General features: G+C 44.0%; 1 long non-coding RNA gene across 5 annotated transcripts in view; it reads left to right on the top strand.

Moving 5' to 3' along the window:
* LOC103235642 (uncharacterized) overlaps window positions 1-5,772 on the top strand; it is a 39,901-nt gene extending 34,129 nt beyond the window's left edge. For 4 of the 5 annotated variants that reach the window (XR_012093338.1, XR_012093340.1, XR_012093341.1 and 1 more), the window contains 2 exons: window positions 1,632-3,694; window positions 4,540-5,772. This is a non-coding gene — a long non-coding RNA (uncharacterized lncRNA). The remainder of the gene's footprint in view (window positions 1-1,631; window positions 3,695-4,539) is intronic. The other variant, XR_012093339.1, reaches the window with a different exon arrangement.
* Window positions 5,773-17,563: the final 11,791 nt, after the last annotated feature.

Raw genomic sequence — 17,563 nt, 5'->3', positions numbered from 1 at the left:
TCCATGGGGTCTCTCTATAAGAGCTAGTTTGAGCCTCTTCACAACATGGCAGCCTTAGAGTAGTGAAATGCTCCAGTGCAAGTATTTCAGCTCCCAACACAGCAGCTGCATCAACCTTTGTGACCTGGCCTCAGAAGTTTCTGTTGGTTACAAGTGAGTTACAAGCCCCCTTAGGTCGAAGAGAAGGGGAATTTGATGTGACTTCTTAATAGAGAATGGTGATATTCTAGAGGGACAATGTGGGGTAAGAGACAGCACTGTGGCCATCTCTTGAAAATACAATATGGGCCGGGCACAGTGGCTCATGCCTTTAATCCCAGCACTCTGGGAGGCCAAGATGGGCAGATCACCTGAGGTCAGGAGTTCGAGACCAGCCTGACCAACATAGAGAAAGCCCGTCTCTACTAAAAATACAAAATTAGCTGGGTGTGGTGGCTCATGCCTGTAATCCCAACTACTAGGGAGGCTGAGGCAGGAGAATTGCCTGAACCTGGGCAGCGGAGCTTGCAGTGAGCCGAGATCATGCCATTGCACTCCAGCCTGGGCAACAAGATCAAAACTCCGTCTCAAAAAAAAAAAGAAAATACAATATGCCGTCAGGTATAAATAATTGATGATCATAATTTTTTAAGGAAATATTTATATTTTAAGAAAATAATATATTAACCCAAGCAAATCTTTAAACTAGTAGAATAGATATACAGGAACCTGTGGCAACTCCCTCCAATCCCTTCTTCTCATTACCTCTGATTCTTCTTTTTTTTTTTTTTTGAGATGGAATTTCACCCTTGTTGCCCAGTTGCCCAGGCTGGAGTGCAATGGCACGATCTTGGCTCACCACAACCTCCGCCTCCCAGGTTCAAGAGATTCTCCTGCCGGGCGCGGTGGCTCACGCCTGTAATCCCAGCACTTTGGGAGGCCGAGGCGGGCGGATCACAAGGTCAGGAGATCGAGACCATGGTGAAACCCCGTCTCTACTAAAAAAATAGAAAAAAAATTAGCCGGGCGCAGTGGCGGGCGCCTGTAGTCCCAGCTACTCGGGAGGCTGAGGCAGGAGAATGGCGTGAACCCGGGAGGCGGAGCTTGCAGTGAGCCGAGATTGCGCCACTGCACTCCAGCCTGGGCGACAGAGCGAGACTCCGTCTCAAAAAAAAAAAAAAAAAAGATTCTCCTGTCTCAGCCTCCCAAGTAGCTGCAATAACAGGCATGTGCCACCACGCCTGGATAATTTCGTATTTTTAGTGGACACGGGGTTTCTCCATGTTGCTCAGGCTGGTCTCGAACTCCCAACCTCAAATGATCTGCCTGCCTCAGCCTCCCAAAGTGCTGGGATTACAGGCGTGAGCCACTGTGCTCGGCCACCTCTGATTCTTTAGAACAATTGTATGTAATATAAGTCTCCTAGGGCTGCCATAACAAAGCACCACAGACTGAGTGACTTAAGCAATAGAAATTTCTTGTCCCACAGCCCTGGAGGCTTGAAGTCTGAGATCAAGGTGCTGTCAGGGTTGCTTCTTTCTAGGGCTGTGAGAGAAGCCATGTCTCTCCCTTATCTTCTGTGGTTTACTTGTATCTTTGGCATTCCTTCTTCTGTAAAATCATCTCCCTGATCTCTGCCTTCATCTTCACAGGGTGTACTCCCGGAATGTGTACATCTGTGTCCAAACTTTCCCGTTTTATAAAGACACCAGTCATATCAGACAAGGGGCCCGGCCTAGTTCAGTGTGATGTAAACTCAACTAATTACATCTGCAGTGGCCATATTTACAAGTAAGGTCACATTCTGAGGTACCAGTGTTTTAGGACTTCAACATAATGATTTTGAAGGGGACCCAATGTGACCCGTAACATGACTCTTATTTTCTGAAGGAAGAAGCTTCTTTTGATATGGTTTCTGGGAGCATGAATTGAAATAGGTAAAATTTTCCAATTTTGTATCTGTCTTTTCCTTTTCATGACACTGGACATTCCCTCCAGCCTCCTAAATACCTTCTTTACATTTTAAGTAAAGGTTTTCATTAAGGTGATTAATGTCATTAGAGTAGTTTAGGATTAAATGTTCCTTTAATTAAAATGTAATTATCAAATATTGGTTATGGGGCCTCATCCCTTTCCAAACTTTCCATAGTCCTAGTGCCCCTAGTTATATAACTTCGGGTTGCATGGGATTTTTTTAATGACTCTCCCCTCATAACCTGGGATTCACCTATGCAGCAACCTAGTTTAGTAAAGAGGCTTAAAGAGCAATTTATTGACTTTAGGGATTTGAGATTGTTCTCTCTCAATTTATTTCCTTTGAATGTTTATAAAAAAAAGAAAAAAAGCACAACCAACTGCTCACTGGGGAAGCCACAAATACTTGGCTTTCCTGCCCTGGCACTTATCTTGCACTTGATGTTTTCAAAATACAACTAATCATTAAATAGCCAGTTCCCACTACCTCTTTGTGAGATGTGAGAATTCTTGCCATTTTCAGTAAAGGAAATTGAAGTAGAAAGCACCAAGGTGACCTGTGCAAAGTGACAGAACAAATCAGAAGCAGACCCAGGTGGCTGCCATTTTATGAACTAAAAGTTTGTCCTGTGTAAACCCAGAGACAGGCTGTCACGGCCTTCTCCCTTTCCTTGGAGGAGCAGCACACAGGCAGGAGTGAGCAGACGCCAAGCACACAAGAACCATGGCCAGCAGATACCCACTGGGAGCAGGCATGTTGTTAGTGCTTGTAAAGCTCCCTGGAGATCTCGGAAACCTTAAGGTGAACTTTTGGGACATGATACCCTGAGTCAGATGGGACTCCAAAGCAATCTCTTTAGTACTGCAGGGTGGTAAGATCTGGGAAATCTGGGTCACATGAACAATAATCAAAAAGACGTGAAAGATATTCCTTCCGTCCTAAACTGTAATCCTCTTGATCATAGGCTCTATTAGAAACAAGCTCCCTGAAATCCTTTGGTCTACTCTTAAGCCAGTAGGTATTAATAGCAAACTTTAAGGACTTCCCTTAACTCTAGGAAGACACTACAAGAAAGAATCATAGGCTTTAATGTGGCTGCCTCCCCAGAAATGCTGGGAGGCACCAGATCACCTTTCATATTTGCAAAGTTCTCATTTTTCTTCTCTGGTGAAAAAAAATTGCATAGAATTGGCTGGTCCTATACTTAAGTGAGGGGAGTTCAATGGGATGGAAATTATCTTATTTAAGGTGCTCACCCAGACCAGCATTTTACACTTAGGCAGGTAATTGAAGCAAAATACGTCCTTAAAATCACATTATTCTCTCCTGATACCAAGCTTCTCTTTCCCCAATTTTTTCTTTACTCATTTACTTTTTTATTTATTTGTTTTTTATTTTTTTCAGATGGAGTCTTGTTCTGTCGCCCAGGTGGGAGTGCAGTGGTGCAATCTTGACTCACTGCAAACTCTGCCTCCCGAATTCAAGTAATTCTCCTGCCTCAGCCTCCTGAGTAGCTGGAATTACAGGCGTGCCACCATGCCCGGTTAATTTTTATATGTTTAGTAGAGACAGGGTTTCACCATGTTGGCCAGGCTGGTCTCGAACTCCTGACCTCAAGTGATCTGCCCACCTTGGCCTCTCAAAGTCCTGGGACTACAGGCGTGAGCCACCGCACCCAGCCTACTCATTTGCTTTAAAGCTGGCATTGGTCTTTCACTCAGCAGAGGCATAGCTGGTGAGGTGTGTTTTGCTTTGGTAATATGATTCGCATGTAGAGTAAAAGACAAAGTGGACCTCTTTTGGGGCAAGAATATAGTAAGTTGAAACTTGTCTTTTTCACATCAAAATGCCATCTTGGTCCTGCATCCCTAAATCGTCAGCATAAAGATTGAAGCATTTAGGTTTATTTGCATAGTCAAAACTAAGAAACTCATCCTATTTCTCATTAATCTTGGCCATTGGGAATCTCAGAGTCAAATTTAGTGCTCAGTTTCACTATGCATTCTTAGTTTAAGTTTTCAAGCATAAAACTGTCTTAGTTCAGGCTGCAATGACAGAATACCACCAACTGAGTGGCATAAGCAATAAACATTTATTTCTCAGTTCTGGAAGCTAGAAAATGTAAGATCAAATTATTAGGATATTTAGTGTGCGGCGAGGGCCATTTCCTGGCTCCTAGAGAGCTGTCCTCTTATTGTGTCTTCATATGGCAGAATGAGGGCTAGAGAACTCCCCAGGTCTCTTTTATAAGGACACTAATCCTATTCATAGCATTCCAACCTTGTGACTGACTTACCTCCCTAATGCCCCATCTCCCACTTCTGTCACTTTGGGGGGTTAGAATCTCAACCTGTGAATTTTGTGGGACACAAACATTTAGCCCATAACAAAAACTTTTACATACACAACTTTTATTATGATCCATATCTTATTTGTATTTGTAAGGGTTTTTTTAAACTACAAGCTGCCTTAAGTCTTTTTAAAAAACAATTTAAGCATGGTATTAATAATAAAATATATTTTAAAAATCAATATAACATTCAACAATGAGAACGTTCTTAAAAATCAGTTTGTTTTGTCCACAGGTTGATCAGGGAACACTGAAAAATGACAACCAGTTCTGGTATTCACCCAGGGCACACCCATCCTGCCACACTAGAAGTTAAGATATTGAACTTTCTGTATGAGTTGTTCAAAGCTGCTGCCCTAAAGGACATGAACAGACACTTCTCAAAAGGAAACATTCATGCGGCCAACAAACATGAAAAAAAGCTCAAGCCGGGCGCGGTGGCTCACACCTGTAATCCCAGCACTTTGGAAGGCCAAGGTGGGTGGATTACGAGGTCAGGAGTTCAAGGCCAGCCTGGCCAAGATGGTGAAACCCTGTTTCTACTAAAAATACAAAAATTAGCTGGGCATGGTGGCAAGCACCTGTAATCCCAGTTACTCGAGATGCTGAAGCAGGAGAATCGCTTCAACCCGAGGGAGCGGGGGCGCAGAGGTTGCAGTGAGCAGAGATTGTGCCGCCGCACTCCAGCCTGGGTGACAGAGCAAGACTCCGTCTCAAAAGAGAAAATAAAAGCTCAGCATCACTGATCATCAGAGAAATGCAAATCAAAACCAAAATGAGATACCATCTTACACCAGTCAGAATGGCAATTATTAAAGTCAAGAAACTGCAGATGTTGGCAAAGTTGTGGACAAAAAGGAATGCTTTTACACTGTTGGTGGGAATGTAAATTAGTTCAACCACAGTGCGGCGATTCCTCAAAGATCTAGAAGCGGAAATACCGTTTGACCCAGCAATCTTATTACTGGGTATATACCAAAAGGAATATAAATCATTCTATTATAAAGATACATATATTTTCATATATAAAGATGTATGTTCATTGCAACACTATTTACAATAGCAAAGGCATGGAATCAACCCAAATGTGCATCAACAATAGACTGGATAAAGAAAATGTGGTACATGTACACCATGGAATACTATGCAGCCATAACAAGGAATGAGATCATGTCCTTTGCAGGGACATGGTTGGAGCTGGAAGCTGTAATCCTCAGCAAACTAACGCAGGAACAGAAAACCAAACACCACATGTTCTCACTTATAAGTGGGAGCTGAACAATGAGAACAGAGGGAGGGGAACAACACACACTGGGGCCTGTCGGATGGGGGTTGGGGAGAGGGAAAGCATCAGGAAGAATAGCTAATGGGTGCTGGGCTTAATAATACTTAAGTGATGGTTTGTTCTGTGCAGTAAACCACCATGGCACACGTTTACCTATGTAAACTGCACATCCTGCACATGTACCCCAGGACTTAAAATAAAAGTTTAAGGGGAAAAAAAACTGCTGCCTGAGCCTGCTAAGTACCTTCCACAGCCACTTAACTCCACCCCCTGCCTGAGACCACTTCCTCATCCATCCTCCCAGGATCCAGTAACCAAAGAGGACCTAAATGACCAGCTCGGGGCTATGACCAGTTGCCACTCTCACAGATCAGTGCTTTAGCCATTCTGATGGTTAAGTATATTATAACACTCTCCCTTAGAGGGAACTTTTTGCTATTTTTGCTTCCTGTTATTGTAAATAATAGCTTTGTTTATTGATATAAGTTCTAGGTAGTGGCAAAGAATACTGACCCTGAAGCTGGGCTGCTTGGATGCAGCCTGGCTCATCCTCACCTAGTCCCTGTGACCTTGGTGAGTTCTGTGTCTTCTGTATACCTCCTTTCTTTGTAAGCTGAAGGTTAAGAGTGGTATCCACCTTGCAGGACTGTTGAAAGCAGTAGCCGAGCGAATCGATGTAAAGCAGTTAGAGCAGTGCCTGTTTCAGGCATGGTGTGTTAGCCGTTATGATTGAGCATCTACTGCGTGCCAGACACAATACTAAATGCGTTGTGTTTGTTATATAACTCGCAAGTACTCTATCAAGTAGGTATTTTCATCCCTAGTTTAAAGAGACTAAATCTCAGGGCGGTTGAGATGTGCTCAAGGTTACAGTGCCAGCGATGGACAGAGCAGAGGTAAATTCCTATCTATTTGACCCAAAGGCCAGGCTTCCTCGCTGCCCTAGGTTCTTCTTTGGTGGAAGTGGCACCTTACGGCAAAGAAGAAAGGAGATGGCTGGCTGCTCACAGGTATCTGGTGACGGCTGAGTAAGTGAAGATGCTCAGTGGAGACAGAGACCTCATGGAGGTGGGGTGGCAGATGGAGCTCCCCTCTGCCTCTTCTGCTTCTGTCTAGAACAAAATTCTCCCATCACCCAGGCTGAAAGCCTGGCAGTCATCCTGCCCCTCCCCGTCTTCACTCCCAGACGAAGTCACCAAGTGCCCCGATTCTGCTCATGTGATGTCTCCTACCTTCCTGCCATTCCATCCATGCCTGTGCTAACACTCCACTTCAAGTTCTCATTACATCATGTCTAGGTCATTTCAAAAGCCTCTCAACTAGTCTCCCAGCCCCCGGACCTCAGTCATCACTTCCCAAACCACCATGTTATTCCTAAAGACACTGCTGCCATCACGTGATTTCACCATTCAAAACCTTCCAATGACTACTCAGTGTCTACCGAATACAGGGAAGCTTTTTAGACAGACATTCAAGCTCCTTCATTTAATTCTAATCTTCATTTCCAAATTGCTCTCTCGGGACTCCCAGTAAGAATCCTGTGATTTAGCCAGGATTATTTACTTGTTATTCCTTAATTGTGCTATTTCTTTCCCACCTCCAAGCCTTACCCACTCCACTCCCCATGGCTGCACAGCGTCTTCCTGTCTTCTAAATCCTGTAGGTCCATCATGACCCAATTTGGCCCCATCCCTGCTGTGACACCTCCCCTAAGCGCTCTGCGGGACTGGAACCTCTCCATATCTGAGTGATACTGTTCACTTGGCACTTCACCTCCACTGCCTTATGTTATGAATTTGCTTTTTATTTGAATATGCTCTGCTTTCTCAGTTACACTATGAATGTCTTACAGCCAGAGGGGGAAGGAGATGACAGGAGGAGGGCTCTGACATGGGAAGGCTATGAGACACATTGGTGGGTAGGCTCTTGGGTTCAGAAATCAGGCAAGCAGGGTAGGAGGGCTCTGACATGGGAAGGCTATGAGACACATTGGTGGGTAGGCTCTTGGGTTCAGAAATCAGGCAAGCAGGGTAGGAGGGCTCTGACATGGGAAGGCTATGAGACACATTGGTGGGTAGGCTCTTGGGTTCAGAAATCAGGCAAGCAGGGTAGGAGGGCTCTGACATGGGAAGGCTATGAGACACATTGGTGGGTAGGCTCTTGGGTTCAGAAATCAGGCAAGCAGGATTTGAATCACAGCTCTGCTCTAACTAGGCACTCTTTGCCAAGATACCTCATCTCTCAATGTTCTCATTCATACAATGGGGATAATGATTGTTCCTACCTCGGAGAGCTGTTGTGAGGATTAAATGAGTTAATACATGAAGAACCCTTGCCCAGAGCCGGGCACACAGATAAAGCTTAATTACTATTAGTTATCATTGTTTTCACTATCAGACCAGAAGAAAGGGTTTATGATATGCTAGGCACCATGTAAATGACCTTATTTAATTTATATAGCAACCTGATGAGGCAATAGGATCATGATCATTTTAGAGATGAGAAAACTGAAGTTTTGAGAAGTTTGATCACATGGCTAATAATTCAGCCTCAACTCAGCCAAAGACCATTGCTTTCCACAAAGTTAATCCACTAAGTTCTTGAGATTGGGGGAAATGGCTTGTATTTCTTTATAATTCCTTCAGTATCTCATAGATTGCACAAAAAAAATTGTTGCTGAATGGCTGGGAGATTTCTTAGACAATCTCAGCAGCAAGTCCTTTATGCTGCTGTGGGTCAAGATCGCTATCTGCCTACCACAATTTCCTTTCTCTTTCTCTAAATAATCCCAGTATTTAGCTGGGCACATAACTGCCTAAAACAGGGATCAGCTAGTCTGTACAGAGTCAAATACAGTACATAATTTCGGTTTTCTAGGCCATATGGTCTCATTAGAAGACTCAGCTTTGGCATGGTAATGCAAAAGCAGCCATGGACAATACGCACATGAATGAGCGTGGCTGAGTTCCCAAAACCTTTGTTTACAAAAACAGAGTTGTCCTGTGGACTGTAGTTTGCCGACCCTTCCCCTAGAGTGCAGACACCACGGGCTGCCTCAAATGAAGATGCCCATGATGGTTAATTTTATGTGTCATCTTGGATGAACCACAGTGTGCCCAGATATTTGGTTAGACATTATTATGGGTGTTTTCTGTGAGAGTACTTTTAGATGACATTAACATTTAAATTGATGGACTTTGAGTAAAGCAGACTGTCCTCCATAATGTAGAGGAACCTCATCCAACCAGTTGAAAACCTGAATAGACCAAAAAGAAAAGAATAGATCACAAAGCCTGAATAAAATAGAATATGTCATCTTCCTCTCCTGAGGAGAGAATTCTCCAGCAGCCTGCCTTCAGACTCATCTACAGCACTGGCTCTTTCTTATTCTACAGCAGACTAGAACTAGGACACCAGCCTTTCCTGGATCTCCAGCCTGCCTGTTTACCCTGCAGATTTTGGACTTCCTAACTTCTGTAATAATGTGAGCCAATTCCTTATCATAAATCTTTTTCTATATGTATACACATCCATTGGTTCTGCTTCTCTGGGGGAACCCTGACTAATAGAATGCTATTTCCTAGCTACACTTGTGGCAAGATGTGTCCACGTGACTATGTTCTGGCCAACAGAATGTAATCGGCAGCGCTGTGTGATAACTTGCAAGAAATTTCCATAAATTATAGGAGGCATATGCTCTTTGGCTTGTCATCCCCTCTTCACCCGTCCTGCTGTTTGGAAGGCAGATGTGATGACTGAAGGGCTTCTGTGGACTGTGATACAGCCACAAAAGCAGAAGCCCAGAGCAGCCTGGGGTCAGTTGACTGTGGAGCACTCTAACTAGCCTGAGTTGCTTACACTGTCAGAGGCATTGGAACCAAAGTGACTCCATTACTTGAACAGGGGCTGGGTAAAATGAAGATGAAACCTACTGGGCTGCATTCCCAGGAGGTTAGGCATTCTTAGTCACAGGATGAAATAGGAGCTCAGCAGGGCTGGTGTCACAAGATATAGGTCACGAGGACCCTTCTGATAAAACAGAATGTGGTAAAGAAGCCAGCCAAAACCCACTAAAACCAAGATGGCAGCAAAAGTGACCTCTGATGGTCCCCACTGCTCATTATATGCTAATTATAATGCATTAGCATGCTAAAAGACTCTCCCACCAGTGCCATGATAGTTTACAAATGCCAGGGCAACTTCCAGAAGTTATCCTATATAGTCTAAAAAGGGGAAGAACCCTCAGTTCTGGAAATTGCCTGCCCCTTTTTTCGGAAACTCATGATTAATTCACCTCTTGTTTAGTATGTGATCAAGAAATAACCATAAAAGTAGCCAACTGGCAGCCCTCTGGGCAGCTCTGTCTATGGAGTAGCCATTATTTTGTTTCTTTACTTCTCTAATAAACTTGCTTTCACTTTACTTGATGGACTCGCCCTGAATTCGTTCTTATGCAAGATCCAAGAACCCACTCTTGGGGTCTGCATCAGGACCCCGTTCTGGTGACAATACCAGGACTTTTATATGAGCAAGAAATACAGCCCAGTCTTGTTTAAGCCATATTTAATGTCCCCATTGCAGCTGAACTTAATCCTAACAGGCACCATTCCTGTCAGTCTGGTACTAGAAATAGTAGTACTTCTCTCTGGCGGCCAGGAAGAAATTCATTTATAGTATTTTACAAAAATTATATTAAGAGAGAATAACCCAATTTAAATCTTTCCCACATTGGTCAGCTGTCTCTTTAGAGTCAGCAGGAAGACATGAGATTGAAGCAGGAGAGAGAGAGAGAGAAAGAAACAGAAATAGATTGTTTCTAAATGGATGGGGGAGGGGCAGAGCCAGACCAAACTCCGAGATTCTAGGCTGACACAACTGATAATACCCTGGGACACAAAGGTGGGGGCTGGGTGAGGGGAGTGATGAGGGGTTCACTGCTGGTACTGTTCTTATCAGGGAATAATGTAGCTGGCATCAGAAATGGATGTTTCCAGCTGTGTAGACCTTAAGCCCAGCCTCAGGTCAGAAATATGGCTGGAGCTGACTACGGGTGTTTTTTTTTTTTTGGTCATAATTCAATCATCTGCAATAAATCATGACCTTGATCTATCCTTTGTGTATCTTCACCTTAGAAGTAAATAAAAGGGAAAAAGAAATGTAGTAAGTAAATGGTCAAATCAGTAGCCCAACATCTCTCACCCTACCTTCTTCTTACTTGCTAGAGTTGTTTATTCTTTCTATAGAGTTGAGAATTCTAGCTATTCACATTTTGAGCTCCCTTGAGGCTAGGACATAGATATGAGACCTGATTTTGTCCAATTTACCTGCAAAGTCTGCTGACTGTCTTATGAGAAATTCCTTCTTCACTGGATGTAATCTTGTTACTATGTGATGCCTGGAACTGTTGCAGCCACCTTTTAAGTGTGAGGGAGACATGGCAGACACACTAAGGAATACAGAATCAAGAAATGGAAAATATCTGGATTCTTGATGACATCCCTGACCTTAAAAGGTTGGACTGCATCCAGGTTTATGGCTATGTGAAATCATAAATGTCCTTATTGTTTAACTATTTTTGGTTAGTTATTCTGTTATTCTGTTACTTGCAGCCAAAAACATCCTTACTGATGCAGTAGCCAAAGGCATTTTAGCATTCTAAGTTGTAACATCCTGTCTTTACAGGCCACCTTAGTCCAAACAAATATTCACCCTTGTTAGCATGTTACTGTTTCATTTTCTGATTGGAAAGTATGCTCTATCCACTTACTGGAAGATGATGCAGCTAGGCGGTCTGAGTTTGAAACCTGGCTTTAGCTGTATGACCTGGGGAAATTACTTAACTACTGTGTGCCTCAGCTTCCTTATCCATTAAAAGGGAAAAACAGTCATCCTACTTTATAGGATTGTACTGAGGATCAAAGGGATTGACACACATAAAATACTTAGAACAGTGCCTAGCCCACATCATAATAATCAATAAGTACACACTAGCTTTATTATCATCCTCCCTAGGAGTACACCCTTCTGCAGGCTTCCAAGGCAATTCGCTGTCAAACTGTTCACCCGCATTTTCCGTTGCCAAGTACTCCTGGGAATAGCTGAAATGTAAGACAGACGTGGCCAGTTCAGGTCTCTTGCTAGCCTGCACACCACCAGTTTATCAGAAAAGAAGTTTGGCCAATGGAACGTCTGGAAATACATCTAGAAACCAAATTTCCTATGCTCCCCAAATCCCCTACTTCTGCATGTCTGTCACCCCATGCATGCTCTGAGATGCAGGTAACAAGGACCCCTCTGAGCTGGTTCCCCACAGGCCTCTGGGATGTGTCCTCCAATGAGACCTTAACCCTGAATGTGTCTCTCATACATCTACGGGTCCTAGTGAATAGAAAGGGGAAACCTCACAGATCTTACATCACTATTACTTTTGGCTTTGCTACCTAAAATTTCTCCCTCTCTTTAGCTTTTTTGCTGGGCCAAGAATCTCTTCTAGTCTCCTCTTGAGACACTGGTTTTCCCATCATCCCAGCATGGTACATGCCTTGTGTGGCTGCCATCCCCCCAGGACTGCAGAGGCTGTTGAGCTCCTTATGTTTGCATTGTGCTTGTCAATCCAGGCCAGTTTTCAGCAAATGCCTCTGTATAGCTCATCTGTGGAGCCCTTGGCAGCTTCCAAAATATTTTAGCCCAAGTTACTTAATCCTCATAAAAATCTTGTATGGTGCATGTTTTTATTCCAAGTCAGGCTCTTCAGGGCTTTTTGCTTTCCTGTAGAGATCAGCAGCAAAAACAGGTGAGACAAATATTTTTCATTTTCTTTCCTATACTGATACAAGGTTCTAAGGTCCTTCTCTGCTGTTACCTCAGCAGTGAGTATTCTGGCGGAGAGAAAGCAAAGACCTCGCAGAAATCAACTGAAGTCTACCTGAAACTCGAGGACTTGGCTTCAGAAGGAAAAACAACTAATTGGTACTTGTCTGGATAAAAAGGTCTGGTTCTGATGTCTAACTGGTGATCCAGTCTAGAAGCAAGTAACGGGGGGAAGAAGGCTCTAGAAATTAGCTGACTTAAGTGCTGCCTGATGTTAAATCTTTCGCCATTTCCATGAGTCCAAAGAAGCACAATATTTGGATCTCTTCAGATTAAATCTGCTCTGTTGATTTGTTCATCAGTGAGCCTCTCAAACATCTGCATTTGCAACATCCTTCTCAGGACACGGCCCATCTGAGAAGCTCTGGTGGGTGCGGGCTGGAAGGAGGAGCTGCAGGCCTCTGCATGTGGGCTGGGACCAGACAGCTCTGCCACCCCAGTGTCTGTCTGCGCTGCCAGACTCATGGAAAAGTTCCTTTCACTTCTCACTTTTTATTCAGTGCCAGCTTGGGAGGCCTGCAGAGGGTTCAGGGGCCCAGCTACTGTGCTAACCAGAGCACTGTAAGTGACAAATGCTGTTTTTTTCCTTTTTATCTCTTTCTTTCTGCCTTCCAGGAAGATTTAAACAACAATAACAACAACAACAACAAAACAAAAGAACTCACTTTTTACTTTCAAGCACACCCTGTTCCTTCACAAGAAGAAAAGCCCACAGAGCAACTCCATAAAGTCTCCATTCAGCACTCCTTGTTGGTTTTTGGCTCAGGGTTCAGCTAACTCGTTCCCAGAGCACACAGCAGCAGGGGAGGTTGGGGTTCACAGCAGAGAACAGTAAAAAGATCTGCTCTAGATTTCCTGAGGATTCCAGAATGCAGTGGAAAACCACAGTGTTTCTGGATGAGTGGCATGGAGCACAGCAGTGACTTTATTCCCTATTTCACCCCCTTAAATTGGAGCTTGCCCACATCAGGGCTGGCCAGGCACTCCTACCCATTCCTGCCTATACATATCCCCCCTCTGAAAGGGCTTCCTTGGGGGAAACTGGGCCTCTTCCTTCGCCATCCCTTGAACAGGCTTTTGCAGGTGGCTTTTGCGTTTGTGATTCCTACCTTAGAAGGAGATACCTCAGCCATCCTTCTGGCTGCTCCGGGCAAAAGACTTTGGAAACATCCTGGACTTGCCTTTCTCACGTCCCACTTCCAACACACCAGCTTAGCCGGTCAGCTCCACATTCAAACTTATTCAGGATGTATCAGTCAGGATTCAACCAGAGAATCTGAACCAGTAGGAGAGTCATATTAAGAGATCTATTGCAAGGAATTACCCTACATATGTTATCAGTTGGGGGTGTCTAGGTTCTTGGCATCTTGAACTAAGAATTGGACAAAACACATAAACAAACCAAGGAAAGAATGAAGCAACAAAAGCAAAGATTTATTGAAAACGAAAGTACACTCTACGGGGTTGGAGTGGCCGAGCATAGGGGCTTAAGAGCCCCGTTACAGAATTTTCTGGGGTTTAAATGCCATCTAGAGGTTTCCATTGGTTACTTTGTGTATGCCCTAGGTAAATGAAGAGGCTAAAGTGAGGTTACAAAGTTATTTATTTGGTGTAGATTCTATGTAAATGACGAGTATAGTTCCTGTCACAGCTGCAGTGTTTCCATTTGATTTAGTTCTAGGAAGCTGTGAGGTTCCCTGCCTCCAGGCCCGATTCTCCCACCTCACATAATCATGGGACTGGTTAGGCGAGTGGGAAATCCACAGGCAGGCTGTCAGAAAGGGCAGGTTGGAACTCCTGGGCATGAGCGGAGTTACCATCCAGAGGCAGAATTTCTTCATCAGGGAACCCTCAGTTCCTCTAGGGCCTTTCAACGGATTCGATCAGGACCACCTTCAATCTAGGATTATCTCCCTCGCTGAAAGTCAGTTGATTAAGGACTTTAATCATGTCCATAAAATACCTTCAGAGCAACACCCAGATTAGTGTTTGATTGAATAACTGAGGACAGTAGCTTAGCCAACTTGACATCTGAAACCTATTGTCACCTTATCTAGCCTTGACTCCTCCAGAGTTACCCGCTACCTTGGTCCAAACTACCATTATTTCTCCCCTGAATTATCATGTCAGCCTCTATACCAGCTTCCTGCCTCTTGCCCTATCCTCCCTGGGCTTCCTCCTCCCACCCCCAGCTATTTTCAACAGAGCAACTAGACTGACACATTCTCGGTTGCAAAGTGAGCAGTTGCTCCATTGCTTAATGTCCTTGTGGTGGACAGAATGATGGCTCCTCAAAGACGTTCACATCCTAATCCTTGGAACCTGTGAATATGTTACCTTACATAGCAAAGGGGACTTTGTACATGTGCTTAGGGTATGGACTTTGAGATGAGGAGAGTATCCTGGATTATCCAGGGGAGCCCAGTCTAATCACATGAGTCTTCAACAGTAGGAGAGGAAGACAGAAGAATGGATCAGAGAAATGTGACATGAAAAGAGCCTGGCCCTCCACTGCTGGCTTTGAAAATGGAGGAAGGGAGCCACAAGCCAACTACAAGGGAAAGGGGACCTCAGTTCTGCAACTGCATGGCCCTAAAGTCTGTGAACAAACCTAACAAGCAGGAAACAGATTCCCACCCAAAGCTCCCAGTGAGGAAGCAGCCCTGTTAACAGCTTGATTTTAGCCTGGTGAGACCTGTGTTGGACTTCTGGTCTATAGAACTGTAAGATAACGTATTTGTGGGTTGTTTTGTTTTGTTTTTTTGAGACAGAGTCTTGCTCTGTCACCCAGGCTGGAGTGCAGTGGCTCAATCTCGGCTCACTGCAACCTCTGCCTCCCGGGTTCAAGTGATTATTCTGCCTCAGCCTCCTGAGTAGCTGAGATTACAGACGCACGCCACCAAGCCCGGCTAATTTTTGTATTTTTAGTAGAGACAGGGTTTCACCATGTTGGTCAGGCTGGTCTCAAACTCCTGACCTCATGATCCACCCCGCTCCGCCTCCCAAAGTGCTGGGATTACAGGTATGAGCCACTGCACCCAGTCTTGTGTTGTTTAAACCAATAAATTCATGGTAGTTTGTTATGGCAGAAAATGAATACAGCCCTTCAATGACTTCCCATCCTATTCAGTGTAAAAGCCAAGCTCCTCAGCATCTTCCCCTGCTCCTTTCTTTCTGACTTCATTTTCTACCACTCTCCCTAACTCACGCCCTCACCCCTGCTCCACTCCCCTACATTGGCTCCTGGGCCTGGACTAGAGTGAAGCTAGTGAGTACTCGCTTCAAGATGCCAAAACGTCAGTAGTCAAGATCAGTAATATTTTAATGCAATATCAAAATGAATGTGAAAAAAATTAATGATATACGAATCATAAAAATTGGAAAGAAAGACAAGATCCACTCCTGCACTTGCTCAACTCACCTCCTCTGCCTTCCTCTAATTCCAGGCCTGATCCTTGCTGCTCTCAAACTTCCAGCCACACTCCAGTGGCAGCACTTTTCCTGTTGGTTTTGCCCCAGATAGCTGCAAAACTTCCTCCCTCACCTGCTTGGGTTTATGCTCAAGTGTTGCCTTCCTAATGAGTCCTCCCTGGCCATTTATTTAAAATCTCAGAGTGCCCTCATGTATTAGTCCATTTTCACGCTGCTATAAAGAAATACCTGAGACTGGGTAGTTAAGAAGAAATTATCAAGTTTAATTGAATCACAGTTCAGCATGTCTAGGGAGGCTTCAGGAAACTTACAATCATGGTGGAAGGGGGAGCAAACGCGTCCTTCTTCACATGGTGACAGCAGGAGAAGTGCTGAGCAAAAGAGGAAAAGCCCCTTATAAAACCATCAGATCTCGTGAGAACTCATTCGCTATCATGAGAACAGCATGGGGGTAACTGCCCCCACGATTCAATTACCTCCCACTGGGTCCCTCCCATGACACTTGAGGATTATGGAAACTACAATTCAAGATGAGATTTGGGTGGGGACATGGCCAAGCCATATCACCCCACCAGCACTCCCTGATCCTTTCTTGCGTCGTATTTCCCCGAAGTACTTAACATATCTAACATATTTATTTACTACTTTTTGTTCACTGCTGTACACTAGGACATAACAATATGTGGCATGTAGTAGGTGTTCAATAAGTATTTGTTGTAGGAATGAAGGAAGGGAGGAAGGGAAGAAGGAAAGGAGAAGCAAGAGAGGAAGAAGGGAAAGTAAGGGAGGGAGGCCTCTGCCAATGGGGCAACAGAGCATATGTATGCAAGCAAGGAAGAACTTTCCCACTGGTTTATTGAAGCTGAAAATCCCTGAAGAGCTGCAGTAAATTTCAGTCTGTCTATTTAAGAAAACACTAATTTATAAGCAGGGTTATTTTTTCCTCTCCCAAAGGGGAAAATGCCATCAAGAGCCAGTGTGTTCTCTTAGATTAATTAGCAGACTTGGATTAACTATGTGCTTTCTTTTCTAGGAAATTAGCTAAATTATATTTCCACTGAAACTGGAAATGTTTGACCTCCTGGCAGTTTGTCCAAAATCCTTTGAAGCAGAGTATCTGCAACTCTGTGTTTAATAATGCCTGGAGATTTTATTCTCTTCTCGTTCTCCCTCAACAATTAAAACTTCCATTCTGATGATCCCATCCCTTTAATTTTTCTTTTTTCTTTCTTTTTTTTTTTTTTTTAGATGGAGTCTCGCTGTGTCACCCAGGCTGGAGTGCAGTGGTGCGATCTTGGCTCACTGCAACCTCCACCTCCTGGGTTCAAGTGATTCTCCTGCCTCAGCCTCCTGAGTAGTGTTTTACCATGTTGGCCAGGCTGGTCTTGAACTCTTGACCTCAGGTGATCCACCCACCTCGGCCTCCCAAAGTGCTAGGATTACAGGGATGAGTCCCTATGCCTGGCCACCTCCCTTTAATTTTTTATGAGTGGATTCCAACAAAGCTATTGTTAAAAATCTGTGGAAATTTATATCATAGATAAATAGAATTTTATGTGGTAATAACAAGAAACAGTGTAATAGATATATTTTAGTATTGATTAGGATGGAAAATAGGCACAAGTGTTACCGGAATCTATTGACTAACACCCATGTGATGCAGGGGTTGACT

This window comes from Chlorocebus sabaeus, chromosome 7 (genome assembly GCF_047675955.1).
Source record: "Chlorocebus sabaeus isolate Y175 chromosome 7, mChlSab1.0.hap1, whole genome shotgun sequence".
NCBI lineage: Eukaryota > Metazoa > Chordata > Mammalia > Primates > Cercopithecidae > Chlorocebus > Chlorocebus sabaeus.
Note: the sequence above shows the minus strand (reverse complement) of the source record. Positions and strands in the feature narration are given on the sequence as shown.